We start from the raw sequence: 20347 nt of genomic DNA, 5'->3' as shown, positions 1-20347 counted from the left end.
TGTGGATGAGCAGCGATGGTGGCAGTGGAGGCAGAAGGAAGGACTTCGAGGCCCCTCTGGGCCTCAAGGGGCCCAACAGGAAGCTGGTGGCCAAGCGGCCCAGCCTGGGAGGCTGACTGGTTTGTCCAGCCTGAAGCTTATGACCCCCGCCCCCACCCTGTTCGGGCCTGTGGCAGCTCCAGGGCTGGGAAACGTGCCTGGAATGTCAGCCATGAGGCCCACCGGACAGTGCCCGTGGGACCTTCTGGGGGTTGGGCGAGCACCCTGGCCGCAGCCCTGCCCACACATGGAATTTCTCGGGCCCACTGACCAGGGTAAGTGGTAATTACAGGCCCAGGAGCAGAGGGGGAGGGGACCGCAAGCCAGAGCCTCCCCTGCAGCCAACCCCCACTCCCATTTACTCAGCACCTATTGTGTGCCCAGCCCTCACCACACACCATCCCATCCCTATGCCACTGAGACCTCCATGTGACCCGTCTTGTAGATGAGGAAGCGAACTCAGCACAAGCCAAGATATGCACGAGCTGAGATTCACACCCAGGACCCCAAACTTGGCACACCTTCTTTGTGGTGGGACTGGCAACAAACTACTCCAGACCAGGGTGAGTCAGGAGAAAGAGCACTGGACTATGAGGCCCCTGGGGCCTTCTCTGGGCCTCAGCCTCCTCATCTGCCAAAAGAGTATGTATTCATTCATTCATTCATTCGCTCATTCACTCAGAAGAGTTTACTGGGTACCTGCTCTGTACAGGCACTGCGCTAGGGGCTGGGTGTACAGCAGTGAACGGAACAGACAAAATCCGTCACCTGGGTGATGGCGACATTCCAGTGGAAGGAGACGGACAGAAACAGAATAAACAAGAAGGCCATGGGGGCGAGAGAGGGAAACCGAGGCTGGGAGACTGGACAGCCTGGTGGCAGGGCTGCCATCGCTGCGTGGGGAAGATCCTGGTTTGTGGTGGGGGCAGGGGGCTCTTCTGGGCATGAGGCCTCACCCAGGGTAGAGAGGGGCACCTAGTCCCCCACACGTCTGCCTCAAGCACAGAACCAGTGAAGGGGTCCCCATGGACGGGTAGCTCCGGAATCTGCACGCCTTGGGGTGAGATACCGTCTGCCTGGCGAGAGCCCTGCGGATGCCCTTGACCTTCCCAGCTCACCCCACAGTGAGCGGACTCGCTGTTCTCTGCTCTGCCCTGAGCATCCCACTGGGCACCCTGGAATCCCAGGGTAGCGGGGGAAAAGGCTGTATGTCCTTCCTACCCATCCACCCGCCCCAACAGCCAAACGGGGCTGAGGAGAACTATGGCCAGTTCTTCCTCCATAAGTTTGTTCAGGCTGCTCCCTCTTCTGCTGCCCACCCCACCACCCAGCTCCCACTCGTCCCGCCTCGGAAGCCTTCAGACGTGGCACCCAGCATCGCTCATGGGTCCCCCAGCTGGGAACTCTGCTCTGCTCCCGTCACCTCACACTCCCCTGTCCATCTTGTCACCACTGCATCTCCGGTTCTAAGTTCCCATTTCACAGATAGAGGAACCGAGGTTCTGAGAACGGGGCAGGTTCCCAAGGTCACAGGTAAGGCTGGCGGCGGTGCCAGGATTCAGACTCGGGTCTCTCTGGTTCCAAAGCTCTTAACCTCCAAGCAGCACATCTGCTGGCTTAGGTGGGCGAAGCAGATCCAAAGCGAGGACTTGGGTGTAAGCGGTTTATTTGGGAGGTGATCCTAGAAGCACCAGTAAGGAGAAAGGAAGTGAGACAAGGAAGGGGAATGAGCAGGTCGCCTCTGTGGGCTCAGCGCCCAGGGAACTCTGGGAGAAGGAGCAGAACAGGCCTCAGGGGCGAGGAAGCCATATGTACACCACTGCCTACCTCTGTGGGCAAGGGTCTCTCACTTGGGCCTCATACTCCTGCAGCCAGAGGAAGCGCTCAGGCAGTGGCCACAGGTGTAACCTCCCAGGTGGGCACCGACAGTACCTGGTACCGTGGCTATCCCAGAGGTGTCTTCTGTTCCTCTCTCTTCTTTACGCTGCCTACCCTGGCCCTGGCCCAGACCTCTGACCCAAACATACAAGCCTGAGAAATCAGAGCTGGTACAGATGGGAAAACTGAGGCCCAGGGGAGCCATCCATGTGCCATGGGCTGCCCAACGCACCTCCCTTCCAGGCCTCCCAAATTCCAGAACAGTGCTGGCCCCAGAACACAGGCAATGACCTTTAGTGGGATGTGGCTCAGCTGCATGACCTTGGGCAAGTCCCTTCACCTCTCAGAGCTTCGGTGTACTCATCTGAAGAAAGGGATCATCAACAAAATTAAAAATTAGGAAAACTTTTTAACTACGCTACCCCCAAGGTTTTTTGTCAGGATTCAATGGGACACTAGATATAAAGGTTTAGAATAGCACATAGTAGGTGTTTATATAAAAGTTTAAATGAGATAGTGTCTGGCACATAGAATTCACTCAGTAAACAGGAACCATTATTACTATAGCTGTCACTGTTGTTTAGGAACCGCTCTGTGACAGCCTCAACCCAGGCCTGATTTTTTGGGACAAAGATGTTGGCTGGGCACCTCCCCAGTTTCCTGGAAGACCCCCCCGCAACCCAGCTTCTTGCTCAAGGCTGCCTGAACTTTGGGGAAACAGAGGAGAAGGAAGGGGCGGGGGCCAAGGCCTGGCCTGCTAGCGGTAACTGTGGGTCAATCGGCTGGAGCCGCCTGCCCATTCCACGCAGGGGACGCCTCATCTTGCATAAGACAGGAAGGGGGAGGCCCGGGGTGGCGGCGGGTGACGCCAGGACCCCGTGTCCACCCGGCTGCAGACAGGATGGGCAACGGAGGCCCCAGCCAGGCTTCCTGTGTGCTGAGCACACTGGGCAGAAAAGAGAAGTGGGGTCCAGGGTCACAGGGAGATTTGGGTAGCACCTTCCCCAACTGATTTGCCTGTCCTTTCTGATTCAGGGGCCCTGAGTTCAAATCCCAGCTCTGCCATCTCCCAGCTACGTGACTTGGGACAACCCAGCTCTCAGAGCCTCTGTTTCCAGTTGCCGCTGGGGAGCAGGGGTGCCTCTCCAACAAGCCTCCCGTTCCCTCTGGGGCATTGGGTCATCACTCTCATTTCACAGATAAGGAAACAAAGGCCATCGGACATTTTCAAACCTCATCTATTATGCTTGAAGATTTAGGAGCACAGTGGGAGAGGGCAGGCCTGAGCATCTATCGCACGCTGGAGACACAAAGATGTGGCTACGTGACCTGTACTCCCAATCCCGGACCCACAGCAGGCATTACTAATCAATTACAATTCTCCCTCCTGGGAGCCCAGATGCAGCCCCAGAACCATACTCGATGCAGCTCTCCAGCCACTGCCAATCCACGCACCGAGGCCTGAGTGGGTAAGGAGAGTGTGTGTGCCTGCTCCATCCCAGGAACAGGCTGGATCAGAGGAAAACTTTCCCAAGAAAGATGCTGCCCTCTGGCCAGCCACTTTCTGGTAGTTCTCTCTAATCAGGGACCCTAAAACATATCCACCCCTGCTGACCTGGACTCTCGGGGCCCCTCCCTGGAGACAAATCTAACCTGGGGAAGGGGAGTAAGAACCTGCCCGCCGGGGTTGCAAAGTGGCTTATGAACAGCCCGCAGGGCCGGAAGATGGGGACACTGGAACAGCAGCACTTGGCGGGGAACACAGTCAAAGCCTGGACTAGTGGGGAGACAGTAACAGCACCTGGGGCTGGGCCTGGCCTTGGAGAAGAGGATCTGGGGTCCAGGGCGGGGCAGGGAGGGTGTCGGGAGGAAGAAAGCCCAGATCACCAGCATGCTGTGGGCTCCACCAGTGGTGCCAGGGAAAGTCCAGTGACCCAGAGTCCTGAGGCGGATTGTGTAAAAGCAAAAATGAAACCAAATGCAGAGCCTCGGGCCTTCCGCCAGCCCCGTATTCACTGCCACCACCCTGGTCCACGCCATCATTGCTTGCCTGGACATCTACAGTCGTTCCAACCTGCTTCACCCTTGCCCTCAACACACTTTTTCCATGTGGCAGCTAGAGGGATCAAATACGCAATCTCAACTAAGTCACTCCCCCGTCTCGCCCCTCCAGTGACTGTCCATCACATTTAGGATAAAATCTAGACACCCAACCGTGGCATCCAGCCCAGGACATCTGGCCCTTGCCCCTCCAACATCACCTCCTATTTCTTGTCCCATCACTCAGGCCTCCCCAGGAATACCCGCTTCTTACACTTCCTTGAATAGGTCAACCTGATTCCCACCTCCAGACCTTCGCCCTGGCTCTTCCCTGCACCTATGATACTGTTCCCTGTATCTTCCCTTGGTGGCTGCATCTCATTAGTCAGGTCTCAATAAGTGCCACTCTTCCCAGAGCGCCCTACCCTAAGCCACCACAGACATCTCCGCTGTCCTCCACCCCACCCCTCTGGTTAGGCCTCTGTTAGCACATATCTGTGTCTGGAAGTATCTATTTATCTTTTTACTTGTCTGTCCATCTTCCTCACCGGAATGCCAGCTCCGTGAGGACAAGCACTGTGACCACTCTGGTCACTGCTGTATCGCCAGCACCTGGCACACAGTAGGTGCTCAACAGCCATCCCCCAGCCAGTGCACAGTGTTGGGAAGAATTCTAATTTCGGCAAGAAAAATGGTCAATTAGTGATGTCTGCCACAGGCCCGACAGGGTGGTAGGGCATCTACATGCATTTGTGTCTGGTTTGTTCATTGCTGTCTCCACAACACATAAGAAAATACCTGAAACATAGTAGGTGCTTAATAAATATTTACTGGATGTCAGATACATTGGGTTCTTTATCTGACCGGCTATTCCTTTCAGAAAAAAAAAATTACCTTTAGATCATTCAACCAGCAACCAGTACTCAGCCATTTAGGGAGGCCTCACTGTGTGCTAGTCCTGAGACTAGTCTGGGGAGAGATTCTGATCCTCTGTTTATGGAGAAGGAAGCCAAGGTGATAGGATTTGATCGAGCTCACCCAGCTGGGTTCAGCTGACCCCAAATTCTCCAAGAACCTAGTCTTGCATCCTGAGGGGGAGAATGAAGCTTCCCCAGGCTCCTGCCCTCCCTACAGGGCATCCCTAGACCCTTCCTAGGATACAGGGGATGAGGACAGGCGACCTTGGTTTCCCTTTCAGGGCATGTCACAGGGCTGTGGTTAAACAGAAGCAGGGCCCCTGCCCATCCCGGATGCTGGCCCCTGAGGGCCCCACCCTCCCCATTCCCAGCCCAGACCCTTCCCAGCTGACCATGGGGTGTCAGTTTTTTGTTCCTCTTTCTTTGGGCAGGAAGAAGCGGGTGGGGCCATGGGAAGATCCAGAAACTCGGTTTCCTTATCTGATAAGTGGGCTCAACCCCTGGAACCTTCAGGAGTTGGTCTTCAGCAGTGGTGGAGATCATGAGAGATGCCAAGCCAGGGCATGACAGGTAGTCAGGTGGGAAGGCAGAGGCAGACAGAGGTGCCTTGTGACCCCATCTCCCTGCTCAGACCTTCCCAAGGCTTTCCACTGACCTCAGCATAAGACCAAGGTGCTCTCCTCTCCCCGGGGAGCCTGTCAAGCCAGCCTTCAGCCTTCCTCACTCCCTGCTCACCCCTCACCTCACAGCTCCAGCTTTCAGAGTCACCTAGTCACTGTGCTCAGTCTCACCACACGGCCTTTGCACATGCTGTGCCCACTTGCTGGAACTTTTGTTTCTCTGTTCCTCAGCTATTTAGCCTCTGCTTACTCTTCGGCTCTCAGCTTTGCTTCCTCCAGGAAGCATTCCTGACCTCCTCAACCACGTCGACCTTCCTGCCCCATTACAGGCATTCAAATCACCTTGGACTTGTCAGTCGGAAACTGACATCTCTAAGGGTGGTTAGGTTAAGGTCTGTCTCCCACACCGGGCTATGAGCTCCTTGTGGGCAAGAGTCATTGTCTCCCCAGTGCCTGGCATACAGTAGGTGCTTTATTAATATTTGTTGAGTGATTGAATAAATGCAGAATGAATGAAGTAATTAGCAAGTCATGCCCTCCAGATGCGCTCTCCCACATCATGCTCTGGCTTTGGGCCCTGCCACACCCCTGCCCTGCACAGACCCCCTTCTCCAGGATGGCAGCGTCAGCCACCCCACTCCTGGTTCCCAAAACTCTACCTCCCTCACCTCTCAGAGCCTTACTTTCCCAGATGGAAACCAAGGGGATGGACCTTACCGTGGGCTTTCAGAGTGGGTTCCCCTGTGCCTGGTGTCACCCTGAAGAAGAGGTAAAAAGGTCAAGGCTAGGAAGCCCTCATCTCTGACAGCAGCCAGAACAGCCCTCCCCTTATCTATGTTATATTCAGGGCCATCACAACTTAAGCGCGCTGACAAGAATTCAACTACATATGCTCAGCAAAAAATAAAAAAGTCTCAGAGAGAGGAGACAATCGCCTGGTGGTATGCCCCGAGGGGGAGATGTGGGTTCGTGGTTCCTCCGTAGTTAGCATCTGCTCAGATGCAGCCCTGTTCTCACACTGGCCCATGAACCCAAGCCAGGCCTCCCCCTGGGTGGGACCTAGCGCTGGGGGGATTGGCAGGTTGAATTTATAGAGATCAAGCATCCGCCTTGGTTGGGGAGGGCTGTGTCCTTCCTGTGGAATCCCCAAGGGGAACTTGGCTGTGGTCCATCGCCACCTTACGGGCCAGCTTTAGAGCTGCCTTGGGTGATGCAGGCTACCACACTGGGTCTTCTGGTGAGCAATTCGCACTACAGCTCAGGAAGAAGCAAGCAAATGAAAACTATTGGACAAGATATTCCCAAAGAGATCACTGGAGGCAGACTAAAATTCCTAAATTCTATTCCTGCCCAGTGTCACCTCCCAGACTCCGGTGAAGGTCCGCTCCAGTGCCCTTCGCTCCCAGCAGGTGGAGGCTCAGAGGTCCTCTCTCCACTGCCTGGAGCCATCCCCAACCCCTGCTCCGAGGTCCAGGCAGCGCCCCTAGAATGAGAGGGGCCATCAGCACTCAGCCAGGGGTTATGTTGCCGTGGGCTGCATCACGGGTAGGAGCTGCTGAAACTATCGCCAAGCACAGTGCTTTGTGTGCCTACTGTGTGCTGCTAAGACACAGTCCCACCTGCTGGACCTCACCTGAGGGTGGGGTCAGGGTGGGCAGGAGACATTGAACAAATGAACGAATAAACAGGGAAAGGATGACAAGTGCTCAGCAGAAAAACAGATCCGGGTTGGGACAGAGGATGACGGGGCTACTGTAGGGGCTGGTCTTGTAGGCCTCTCTGAGGAGCATAGCCCTGGGCAAGGTGAAGGAGCAGGTCGCAGAAAGATCCAGAAGATCAGTGTTCCAGGCAGAGGGACCTCAGAGCGAAGGTGATGGAGGGAGTTTGGTGTTTTGTTAAGGATGAGTAAAAGTCAAGGTGGACGGAGGGGAGGGAGGAAGGAGAGGGAGAGGAGGGGAGGCAGGATGCATGGCTGATCCTACAGGGCCTGTGGGGTAGGGAGGACTCAGCTCTCCTCAGGCAGGTAGGAGCCATAGAAGGGCTTTGAGCGGGGCAGCAGCCGTGAGCTGACTGAGGTTCTAACAGGATCCCTCCGAGAGCTGCAGGGAGGGCGGGAGCAGCGGGGTAGGGAAAGGGAGGATGGATGAGGTGATGGACGAGGAGGGGGATGGGTAGGGTTCTGAACTAGAGCGAAGGATTTGCCGATAGATTGAATGTGGGGTTAGAGAGAGTGGAGTTGAGGACAACTCTGGGGACTGAGGCCTAAACCACTGGATGGGGACAGTACCATTTTCTGAGCTGTTAAAGACATGGGGTGGGGGTGTTAAGGGACACCCACATCTCCGATTTAGGCAACTGCGCAAGGAGGAGACTGGGAGACGGAAGAGGCTGGGCTCGGGCAGCCACGTGGTCTGTGGCACACCAAAGGACAGTGACAGGGCCTGGGGAGCACTCACAAAGGCGCGAAGGACCCAGTGCGTCTGAGCTCACTGGGCATGAGGCTAGATGAAGGCAGGAGAAGGTACCGCCCACATCAGGACCATCTGTGAAGCCCAAGGAGGAGCAGCGGGGAGGAGGGAGGAGCACCAGAGACCCGGCATCTGGAGATTTGGGAGGAGGGTGCTCAAGGGTAGGGGAACAGCCCCTGAACATGGCCCAGAGGACAAGTCAGACCCACCCGTGCAACCTAGATAGGGGATGTCAGTGACCTGGAACCAGTGGCCCCCACAACAATGTCTCCATCATCTTCAGAGCCATCATTTCTTTGGGGAAATGGAAAGGCTGAGTCCTGATTGGTCTAAGCCAGCGATGGGAATTCCTCTTCTGGTTTAAAGGTGAACATGTGACCCCTCTCTCCACTGTCATATGAGACACAAGAAGAAGTCTCCTGGGACATCTGGGAAATATTTTCCTTCCTGATGAGAGACCAAGATTCGGACAAGAAAGAGCCCTTTTTTTGCCTTCCCTTTCTGGTTAGGATGTGGTCATGTGGGACATGATGTCTGGTGCCACAGCAGCCACTGGGGCCCATGAGGGAAAGAAATGTAAAGAGATGCCAACCCAGAATGCAGCTAACCAATCCTGGAACAGCCCCACATCTGGACTTCTTGTTCTGAGATTTAATTAAATGCCTTGATTGTTTCCGGCATGGAAGATGGCCTTATTAGGACAAGAAGAAAACAGGAAGGAACCCTGAGACAGGGGAGAAAGTAGAGGGAGACGGATGAGAAGGCTGAAAAGGGGTCCTTTAGAGAGAATTTCATTTTTGTTCTTGGGAGAAAAAAGTATTGCTTTGCAGACACTTAAACCTTCACCTGGAAGTTTAGGATGCACACACCTTATGCTACAGGTGAGGAGAAAGAGGCCCAGGGAGGTCAGAGCTGCCCAAGGCCACAGAGCAGAGAACGACAGGCTTGTGCACCCAGCCACGCTGATTACCTCTCCGGGCCTCAACTTCCTCATCTGCCAATAGGAATAAGCACAGCAGCTATCACGGGTGTCGGGATCTGTGAGCACTCAGCTAAGTGGCTGAGAGGTAGTAAGCACTCAAATACCCGCAGGGCTAGGGCCTGGGTGCCTGGCAGGCTCCAGAAATGTGAGTTACTATTTCTGCAAAGAGTAGGTGTTCGTTCATTGAGCACCGACTCTATACTGGGCACATGTCCAATCCTGGGCATCCATTAACTTGTTTAATCCCCACAGCAGCTCAGAAGGCCTCATCCACACCCCAACTCCCGGCTTCCCTGGCCGCATTTCAGTGAATCACTCTCAGTGAGCACTAAGTCCCCGCCATGTCCCTCCTTTGACCTCCACTGAGTACCCTCCACCTCCGTCTGCACGCCTCCTGAGACAGGCAGCTCACTCGCTAAGGGCCACGCTGTCCAAAGTTCTTTGTCCCTACACCCTGAGCAAGTGCAGAGGGCCTCTCTGGGCCTCACTTGCACGTCTGTGAGCACCCAGGAAGACCCGTGCTGCAGTGCCTGACCTGTCGTTAGTGCTTGACCAGGGTGAAGTATAGTTATTAGCCCTTATTGTTACATGCCTCCTGCGGGAGCCCTGGGTCTGTCGGATTTGGAAGTTGAGGTCCCTGGAGTGTCCCCAGGTCCTGACCCGGGAGCTGGAAGACAGGAAGGGAGCACTGAGTCTCCCAGGCCCACTGGCCACCTCGTTCTGCAGCCCCTGGCTCCAGCTCACACCCCACCCTGGGCCACCACCATCTGAGGACCCATTGTTCCCGTCTGGCTCAGCTCCAGGGTCCCGGCCCTGCCCACACTCCTACTTTCCTCCAGGATCCCCTGCCACCTCCGGGCTCAGGCCTCCCTACAGGGCCCTAAAGAGAGCTACAGATGTGGCAGCAACCCAGCCAGGAGAGCATGAATTTGAATCCCCAGCTGTACGATCTTAGGCACTTCTCCTCACTGGGACTCAGTCTCCTCATTTGTTAAATGGGGTGACAGGACCTCACAGAGATGCACTGAGGATCCTGTGAGTTTGGGATGGCAGAGTGCCCAGTATGTAGTAAGCTTGAAGGAACACTAGTCTCACTTCCTCTGCTCCCCCCCAAGCCGAAAGGACAGAGCCAGGAAGAGCAAATGCAGGGGCAGGGAGGGGGCAGCTGGCCCTGAAGCCAGGGAGGTGCAGAGCACTGGATGAGGAGTCCAAGGCCAGGGTCCTGGCTCCGACACTCCTGTGTGACCTCAGGCAGGCTGTGGGCATCTCTGGGTCCCAAGTGAGGGAAAGAAGAGGCTGGGATCCTCCTCTCTCTCCAGCAAGCAAAGGGGAGGGGTGGAGCCCAGTTTTCTTTTCATTTTTTTTTTTTCATTTACAGCACAAAGAGCTTGAATGAAAACCAGCTGCAGAGACAGAGAATCCTATTGTGAAGGCGCCAGAGACTCCTGGACAAGCGGAAGAAGGAGCATTTGGGGTGTTGGGCTGAGTAAACAGGGACTGTATGGGCCAGGGACACTGACAAGCAGGGGATAGCTGGGGGGTCTCCTATCCCTCCCTCCAGGTGCTAGCCTGGGAGGCTGAGGCCCTCCCTCAGGCATCTGCTGCCCAGCCACAGTCTCTGTACCCGGACATGGGCAGGCCACTTTGCCTCTGAAGGCCCAGTTTCCTCATCTGCAAAATGGGTACAATAGTAGCACTTGCCTTGTAGGTAGAAGTAGGTGTGTTGTTGCCGTCTGGGGCCACTCAAGCCTCCCCCCATCTACTTCTCACCACATGGAGGATGAGGTGGTGGGTGGGGAACGGGGCATCAATGGTACAAACTCCTTGAAGACACAACCTGGCCCCTTTTTCCCTCCAGAAAGAAAGGAAGGAGAACGGACGTTTTCTGAGTTCTCACTGTGCGCACAGCCACTTGATCTCACGACAACTCAGTGAGGCCAGCACTGGGGTTCTCCCTACTTTCCGGAGGAGACTGAGGCAAGGAAGCCAGGAGGCCTGTGTGATTCCAGACCCTGCACCACCTCACCCCGACTCTGCCGAGGGAATGAAAGGAACAGCCTTAGGGTCTCCGAAGTGTCTCTGAGCCTCAGTTTGCCCATCTATGAAACGGGGATAACACAGATCTGCCTCTCAGGGCAGCGAGAAGGTGAGAGTCACAAACAAACTGGCTTGCCTGAAGCCTGGCCTGCCGGAAACACTCCCGCAAGCTGTCTGTTACTATTATTCCTATTATTACTACTATGACCAGGACACGCCCCATCAGACCTGCAAACCCCTGTACCTGCAGTTCTTCCTGTAATGAAACCCGCCTGCCGAAGCCTCAGCAAGGGGCCCTGATCACTTGTTTAATTATAAGCTTTGGGGAAAGGAAAACACCCCCTGAGCTGAGCTGCTAGGGGAGCCATCAGTGTGGCTGCAGCCCGTGGGGGTAACCTGATGCCCCCTTGGCCAACCCAGGCCCCAGGTCTTTGTCTGAATCCTACCCAGATTACTCTCTTATTTCTCCACCCTCAAACTAGGGCTGGCACGGACTCAATGCTGTGCATTGTCCTGGGACCAGGCCCCCCAGTGCCCCCAGGGCTGCCTCGTCCTTCCTCCAACTGGGGATGTGGCCCCCAGGAGGCGACTCAGGAGAAATCAGAAACCCAGTGGGCGGCCTCCTATGCGCTGCGTCCTAGGCTTCTTGCAAGTCGCCCCTCCTTGCAACTTCACTGCATGGAGGGGCTCACGCTCTGCCCATTTTCCAGATGGAGAGACTGAGGCCTGGGGAGTCAAATCATCGCCCAAGTTGATGCAGGTGGAATTGACACAGCCCAGGTCAGGCTGAATCGGGCCCCTTTCCCAGGAGAGGGTCTAGGTACCCTGGGCCCTCAGCTGGCGCCAGGCAGCAGGGGCCTCCTGAAGGAATTACGTCCTGTCAGCAGGAGGCTCCTCCTGGGAGCTCCACAGAGTAGAGATGCAGGAAACCTGAACCACAGGACAAAGGGCATCACAGCTAAGGCTCAGATGTCCCCCACAACTGCTCCAGGTTCAAAATCAGCTCTGGCCCCTGTTTGGCACAAAGCCCTGCTCCGCTCTGAGCCTTGCTTTCCTGAATGACAAAACTAGGCGGAGAGAGGATTCAGGCCATCAGCTCCGTGAACGGCTTCTCAGGTAGTAAGTGCTCAATGAACAGGAGCTTAAAAACCAGAGCTTGAAAATGACAGAGCAGGTGACACACACACACACACACACACACACATGCCATGCCACCCATGCCCCAGGAGCCAGAACTGAAAACAGAGCAACAACAGGGGCTACCACCGAAGCCCCCGCCCCCGCCACTCCAGGTGGGTGGAAACCGGTGACCTGCCCTCTTTTGCTCCCTCCAAATCTGTCTTCCCCGCCTTACTCTGTCTCTGGGAAGCTGACCTGTGTCGAGGCCACCAACCCTGCTCTCAGCCAAAGATGGGAGGCAGGAGGAAAGTGGGACAGCTCCCTCCCTGCTGTGTACCCCAAGCTGGAACTGTGCTTCTTGGGGGTCTCAGCTCCTGACAGGGGTCTCTCCACGCACCCCGCCCCTGCGCCCCTGCAAACACCAGCTCCCCACCAACACCAGCCCACCCTGCACCTTTCCTCATTGATTCCCTTAGCCCTGCCTACACCTTAAAAAGAATCCCTTAATTAAGCTCTCCTCGAGGTCCCTAAGATACCCTTGTTTGAGAGGTCTGTTTCTTGCCATACCCCAACTGCTGTAGATCTGAAATAAATATGACGAAATGTTAAGATTTGACAGAGCCGGGTGATGGAGACCTGAGGCCCATTAGACGATCTCTTGTGATGCTGTGGGTGGTTGAAATATATCCTAAAGGCAGAAGGGGACAGCAGAGAGAAAGCAAGCTCAGCGGCCAGCCGGGAGGCCAAGCCCATTGGGAATCCTGGGTGAGGGCCCTGAGGTCAGTGGAGGTCATCGGGTCCAACCCCCAGCCTCTGGTCACACTCACCCATTTCTCCCTTTTCCTGGGCCCCTTCCCACTTTTCCCCTTGGCTCACACATCCCTGCAGGAAATGAGAACCACATGGGGGATCAGTGCAGAGGGTCCCAAAGGGACCTCACAACGGAGGGGGGCGCTCTGAGGACCAGTCACTCCTGGGTGCTCCCTTTTCTCTTCTAACCTGTTTCTCCATCCGACTAGGTCCCTGTCCAGCCCTTCTTGAAAAGAGAGAATAATTTGGGGGGGTTTTGTTTGGTTTGGTTCAGGATTTTTTTTTTTTTACATTTACATTCACAGTGACTCAATCTGTAGCTTGTCACACATGCCTAAATGAAATCATTTTGTGTGCACTGTTTTGATTTGGCGTCTGGCCTTCTTTCTTTGCTTGTCCTTTTCTGCAAAAGCCTTCCCTCCCTGTGTTGACAGTTGAGAATGGATTCTTACATATTTTTCTGTAAGCATGAAAATCCTATATAGACTATGCCTGGACAAGGGGTTTCTTTATCTGTCATTTCTTTCACAAATCAAGATCACATTGTACACCCTTTTCAGCATCCTGCTTTTCTTATTCAAGAATACCCACACGAAACGAGAACTTGTATTCAAATGTTCACAGCAGCGTTATTCACAATCACCGAAAGGTGAAAACAACCTGATTTCCATCAACAGATGAATGGAGAAACATAATGAGGTCTAGCCACACAATTGAACATTATTTGGCCATAAAAAGGAATGAGGTACTGACACATGCTACAACCCGGATGAACTTCAAAAATATTATGCTAATTAAAAGAATCTAGGAACAAAAGGTCATGTATTATATGGTTCCACTTACGTGAAATATCCAGAATAGATAAATCCATAGGGACAGAAAGCAGATGAGTGGTTGCCAGGGGCTAAAGGGAGGCAGGGATGAGCAGTGACTTGATTAATGGGTGTGGGGTCTCCTTTGGGGGTGATGAAAATGTTTTGGAACTATATAAAGGTGATGGTTGCACAACATAGTGACTGTAATAAAAGCCACCGAACTAATAATGCACACTTTTAAGTGGTTAATTAATGAATGAATGATTAATTAAAATGGTTACTTTTATATTTTGTGAATTTCTTCCCTTAAAACTATAAAAAATATGAATGACTATCCCTCCTCCTTTTTAAAACGAAAACAGAATACTCTATACACTGTATTTTACCTTGAACTTTTTCAATTAAAAAATAAATCCTAGGGGGAATAAATACCTGTGTAATTAAGGATGTTTAAAAACAAATAAACAAACAAAAAAGATTAACCACACAAGGTACCTGGGAAAACTGTGACCCGTTCTTTGTGACGGCTGCATAATAGTCCATGGGGCGGACAGACCGGAATGGAGCCACCCATTTCCCCAAAATGATGAATGATGAGTTTTCATTTAGTTCTTCATTTCCCTTTCTTTTGGTTTCTAGACACATGTAGGCACATTACGCACAAGATTTTATTTCGTCCTTGCTCTAATCCTATGTTTTCTCTTATTTTTCAGATGAGAAAACTGAGGCCCAGAAAGGGGAAAGCCAGGAAGCGACTGAGCCAGAACTCCAAGCCAGGCCGGGGAAGCGACATCTGGGCAAAGACCCGAAGGCAGGAAGAAACGAGCTCTGGCGCTTTCATCTATCGGGGGGGAACAGTGTTCAGAGCAGAGGGAATAGCAGTGCAAAGACCTGGAGGCAGGGAGCTGTGAGAAGCTGGGTGTTACAGGGCATGAAGCGGGAGAGGCAAGGTCAGGCCACGGAGGGCTTATAGCCCAACTGAGGTGGCTGGGCTTTATTCTGAGGGTACTAGAGAGCCATGGAAGGGCTTAGAGGAAGGCAGACTGAAGATTAAATTTGGGTTTTGAAAAGCTTTCTCTGGCCGATGCAGGTTGGCGAGAGGGCGCAGGAGAGCATGTCAGTGGTGGCTCAGGCAGGGAGGGGTTATCATGGAGATGGAGAGAAGCTGTTTGGTGCTGAATGGCTAGTCTGAGGGATGAGGAGAGGCCCTGCCCACCTCCCCTCCCTTTAGACACCCTTGAATTTAGCCCCGCTTGGAGGAAGCCAGCTCCCAACCTCCCCAGAGAAAGTACCAAGAAAGGAAGAAGAACTCTGCTGACTCATGGGCCTGGGCCTCCCAACTTCCCTCTGGGAGAAACCTAAGCTCAAATGATGGGGAAGGGAGCCCAGTGAGTGCTGAGAGCAAATAAAGTAATTACAACTGAGGCGAATGATAGAAAGTGTGTAACGTGTGACCTGACTTGTGGGGGTATCATCAGGGAGGGCTTCCTGGAGGAGGTGGTGTTTGAGCCAGAATCAGGGAAAAAAGTAGACGTTTAACTAGGCCAAGGAGAGAAAAAGAGCATCCCAAACAGAGGGAACAGCACCTGCCAAGGCCCCGAGAGTAGAGGCAACCCAGTGAATGCGAGTTACTGAAAAGAGCTTGGCTGGGCAGAAAAAGCCCTGCGTGCCGAGCCCAGGGTAGACAGTGGCCTAAGCCAGGGAACACACCCAGCCTGGCCCCACACGTGGTCAGCTTCTGGCAAGGATGATTTCTGCTGCCGTGGAGGGTGCGTTGGTGAAGTTCCCCCACCCATAAACTTCTCTGAGCTTCACCAAGAGCCGATAAAATAATAAGTGTATTTGGAAGAGAAATAAAGGAAGCCCCAGAAACTCTTATTCTCTTTGGAGAGACAAGGAAAGTGGGGCCTGACGAGCAGAGAGGTTATCACGCCACAAGACAGTTGCCGAGAGTTTCCACACCCAGCGCCAGCCTCCCTGGCTCCCTGCCTGTTCCTCGCAGGACCAACTTTGTCACTCTTGGAGGGGGTCCCCTCTGTGGGGCGGATGGCAGCTCGAGAAGCAGAAAAGTGTTCTACAGCAGAAGCTGGCCTACTGCCCACGGAGGCTAGAGGAGGGGATGGCAGAAAGAAGAGACAAATGGAGGAGAGACAGAGACAGAGAAAGAGAGTAGCAAAAACACACTTAGAGTGACGAAAAGGAACACAGAGAGAGACAGAGACAGACAGAGACAGACAGACAGACAGAGCCCAGCCTGGGTGGGCAGGTGGGCCTCAGAGCCAGTTGACAATCAGTACCTCCGAGTCTCAAGCTCTCCATTTGCTGAAATTTTTACCAACCTTACAAAGATTCCAAGGTCCGATTTTAAATCACTAATGTTCGCTCATTTGCCAAGCACTCATTGAGCGCCTACTGCATACTGCATGTCAATACTATTCCGAGCACTGGGACCAGCCCCCAGACACAGCCGACCTTCCTGGAGCTGACCCCCTGAGGGGACACGGGTGTTTTTAAGTGAGCAGACCCATGGATGTGTTTCCCCAAACAGTGACGAAGGGCTTGGGAGGTGGAGATGGAGCCATGAGCAGGTGTCACAGGAGACCCTACTCCCAAAGTGTGGACAGGGCAGGCTGCTGGAGGCAGGGCTGACCTGGAGAGAGGAGGGGGAGAAACAGCTGTGTATATAGGGAGGGTATAGTGATCAGAGAACCGGAGCTGGGGTGCAGTGGGGGTGGGGAGAGGGCGGGGTGACCTCAGAGCAGTGCTGGGGTCCCATCATGCTAGGCTGAGCTAGGTGGGACCTAGGGAGGCTCTGAGCAGCAGAGGGACATGGTCTTAGGGGGACTTAGTTCTAGGGGCTTTTCTGGTTGCACGTGGAAAACTGAGGGGCCCAGGATGGAAGTAGGGAGCCCAGGGAGGTGATTGCAATGGTCAGGGCAGAAGATGAAGGGGTGGACCAGGCAGCATCTGGGAAGGTGGGGAGACGTGAAGGAGCCCAGAAGCTCTGCCCGGGAGACAGTGAGAGGACTGTGGGGAGGTGCGGGGGGCGCAGCCAGGGCCCTATTTTACAGCTCTCATTCTCAAGCGCTCCATAAACCACCAGCACATCCTTCCTGGCACAATGAGCTGACCCCCGGCCTCTCTGCATTACAAATCCAGAGAACTCACACATGCTTAGTGACCCCAAAACAAGACTTCCCGAGTTTGGCTGCTTCCTTCTGCTGAAGAATTCACAGATGGAAAAGAAAAGAGGAGGGCAGACCAAGGGAAGGGAAGAGGAAGAGGCACGCCCCGCCCCTTGCCACAGGCGCAATACCCCCGCCGCCCCACTCACTCGCCTTCCAGAAACCCCCAGAATGATGGGTGGAAGGAACGCACTCCACTGGAGGTGTTAGCTAGTGCTATGGTGCTCATCGTTTTAGAATATATAGGTGTATCGATTCAACACATTATATATCTTAAATTTACAGTGTTATATATCAATTATATATCAATGAAGCTGGAAAATAAAAGCACTCCACAGTAGGACAAGGGCCCAATGGTCCATTGCCTCTTTAAGAGACATTAGAAACAAGTGATTCATTCCTACCAGAAATGAGAAAAATAAATAATAAGAGTAGTCACAGCTCCTGCATACCAACAACATGCCAAGAGCTTCCCAGATATTATTTCTATTTTTATAAATTGTCATTGTGTATTTGGATTAAAAATTAAGAGACTCATTGTAAAAAAATAATGAGAAGGGAGGAGAGTTGGGGGAAGAGGAAGAGAGGGAGGACAGGAATTCTAAAATTATGGAAACACGTAAGTCACGCTCCTCCAGTCATGCTGGCCTTCTCCATGCCCCTCGAAGCTTCAGGCCCAGGCCTGTACCAGCCTCGGGGCCTCTGCCGCTGTCGCTCCCTCTGTCTGGAATGCTCTTACCCCGGGGAGCCAGCCTCAGGGCTCATCCCCTCCCTGCTCATAGAGAAGCCTTCCCGGGCCACGCAGCAGCCCCTTCGTCATGCCTACGATTCTCCTTCACAGAACTTTGCGTCACCTGACACTACATTGTCAGTCTGCCACCACTGGAATGTCAGCTCCATTATGGCCGGGACTTTTGTCTGTTTTGTCCCCTGCTATCTGTCCTTTGTATTCTGAACTCCTGGCACACAGTAGGTGTTCAAGAAACACTTGTACAGCTAAATAAATCAGTAAATCTCTCTTCTCAGCTAGACCAGGAAGAGGAGGGTGGGGCCAGCCTAAGAGGAGGGTGTCTTCTGTAAGGAAAAGCAGAAGAGGCATAGGCTGCCCCCGGGCCATGCTGAGGATCAGGGCAGCTCCTGTCCAAATCCCCACAGAAGAAGCCCAGCAGGTCAGACCACTATGATGCCAGGAAGACCTGGGGTCAGCGCACCATGGCCGCCCGTCCCATCCCTCCACCCACTTCCTTCTCATTCCCCTTGGCCCTCTGGGATCTGAGATTCCTGGGACATGTTTCCCAGAAGACTCTGTGCCCCACAAATTTCCCAAAGGGCCAGCTGGAGGGAGGTATGAGAATGACCCAGCAGGGGGGCTGGATGGACTGGTACCAGCATCTGCCTGAGCTCTGTCATCCACTGGTCATTACAGACAACAGAGCCTCAAGCAGAAAATGTCTGAGATCCAAAACACAAACGTATTGGCTTCAAAGGAAATCATGACACTTAAATGTCTTTGAAATGTAATACTACACAAACCAGTCAACCGTAAGGCAATGTTATTTTTTGTTCTGTTTTGTTTTTAGTTGCATATAGCAATTCTATTTAATGCAAGGTGTTCGAGAATTTTAATGTCTGATGTGATTGAACCTGGCTTTGAAATATATTTCACCACTTACTAGCTGGGCGACTTTGGGCAAGACACTAACTTCTCTGCACCTCCATTTTCTCATCTGTAAAATGGGGTTAAGGGGAGTAACCATGGTCAAGGGCTGCCATGTAGCTTAAAGGAGACAATGTAGTTAAACACTTAGAAAGTACTTAGCACTTAATAAACAGTAAGTAGCAGCAATAATTATGGTTATCAGTATAGTGACACAACACTATTTCAAATCATATTATAAAATATAATGAATTTTGAACACGTCAATATGAACTCATGTTTCACTAAATATAGATATAGATGGTTACATATATATTTATAGATATCTGCATATACATGGGTTGGTATAGACACACATATACACATGTATATTTCTTGGCTCTGTCAGCTGAGAAGGCCTAAAGGAAATGCCACCCCACTAGCAATGGACATACGTGACGCCCAGATCTTGGTTTCTAACACCATTCTCCAATGAAAGAAACCAGGGCTCCGTGGAGAAACGGCTGATTCTAAGACTGGGGCAGGAAATACACAAAATGAGCCTGAAGCATCTTATAAAGCTGACGTAAGAAAGTGGAAGGGGAGGGAGGAAGAGAATAAGAATAAGAAAAGGGAGGGAGAGAAAGAAAGAGAGAAAGAGAGAAAAAAGGAAGGAGGAAAGAGGGGAAGGAAGGAAGGAAGGAAGGAAGGAAGGAAGGAAGGAAGGAAGGAAGGAAGGAAGGAAGGAAGAAGAAGGAAGGAAGGAAGGAAGGAGAAAGATCTACATTAATAGGGGTACATCAAGGGGCCAACTGAAAGAACTCTCAATGGTCAAAGTTGGAACAAATGAGCAACAAAATTAAGTAGTATTGAATTATAACCCAAAGCACAAATAAAATAAATATCAATGAGTCCATATCGATATATGTAAAAGGTTGAATAAGTAAATAAATAGTGAGAATAGGCAAATCTCCCATGCAGAAGAACTCTAAATCATTTGTGTAGGGAGCATAACTCCCTGCTCCTTAGGTTGAGGCCAAGCAGAGTGACTTCCCTCCAGAGAGAACCGTATGGAAAGGGGGTGAAAGGTAACTTTACGGTGGAGAAAACTGACAAACACTACCTGAGCCAAGTGATCAAGGTCAACATCAACAGTTATAAATCATGTTGATAGTACAAACCCTTGATGTGATATGATAAAAATGATGTTCTACTTCTGAGAGCTTCCTCCCCCAAAACCCATAACATTAATCAAACCATGAGAAAAACATCAGACAAATTCTCCTAATAGAGGAGCAGCCTATGAGGCACCAACCAACCTAGTCCTCCTCAAAACGGTCAAGGTCTCTGAAAACAAGGGAAGTCTGAGAAACTGTCACAGCCAAGAGGAGCCTAAAGAGACGCGACAACTAAATGTGATGTGGAATCCTGAACGGGATGCTGGAACAGAAAGAGGACAGTAAGCAAAAACTAAGGCGATCCGAATCAACTGTAGCTTAGTCCACGAGAATGCACAAAACCAGTGCATAAACTAAGACGAATGGACCATACTAACATTAAGGCATCAATCGTGGGAGGAACTGGGTGTGAGGTGCTATCTTTTTCATTTGTCTGTAAATCTAAAACTGTTCTACAAAATAAAGTCGATTTTCTAAAACAAGATTCTTTTTCCAACATGCTTTTTCTCCACACTCTTTTATTGCAAGGAATGATTTTTTTCCGAACCTGGCAGACGCGTCTGCGACATCAGAATCTTTATTGTTCTGCCATCTACTCTGTGAGTTCTGGGCCTCAGGTTTCC

The 20347-nt window shown here is 52.3% G+C and overlaps 2 long non-coding RNA genes across 4 annotated transcripts in view; one reads left to right on the top strand and one right to left on the bottom strand.

Annotated features, from left to right (window-relative positions):
• The window catches only part of LOC120603801 (uncharacterized), a 151658-nt gene that overhangs the window by 62119 nt on the left and 69192 nt on the right, over positions 1-20347 (bottom strand). The window lies entirely within an intron of this gene.
• On the top strand, positions 9034-15160 carry LOC120603805 (uncharacterized). 2 transcript variants are annotated; one of them, XR_005653150.1, is made up of 3 exons: positions 9034-9501; positions 10323-11090; positions 14439-15160. It is a non-coding gene; the product is annotated as an uncharacterized LOC120603805 (long non-coding RNA). The 2 variants fall into 2 exon arrangements; XR_005653149.1 differs by having other exon boundaries at positions 9034-9979.

This window comes from Pteropus medius, unplaced genomic scaffold (assembly GCF_902729225.1).
Source record: "Pteropus medius unplaced genomic scaffold, Ma_sr-lr_union100, whole genome shotgun sequence".
NCBI lineage: Eukaryota > Metazoa > Chordata > Mammalia > Chiroptera > Pteropodidae > Pteropus > Pteropus medius.
Note: the sequence above shows the minus strand (reverse complement) of the source record. Positions and strands in the feature narration are given on the sequence as shown.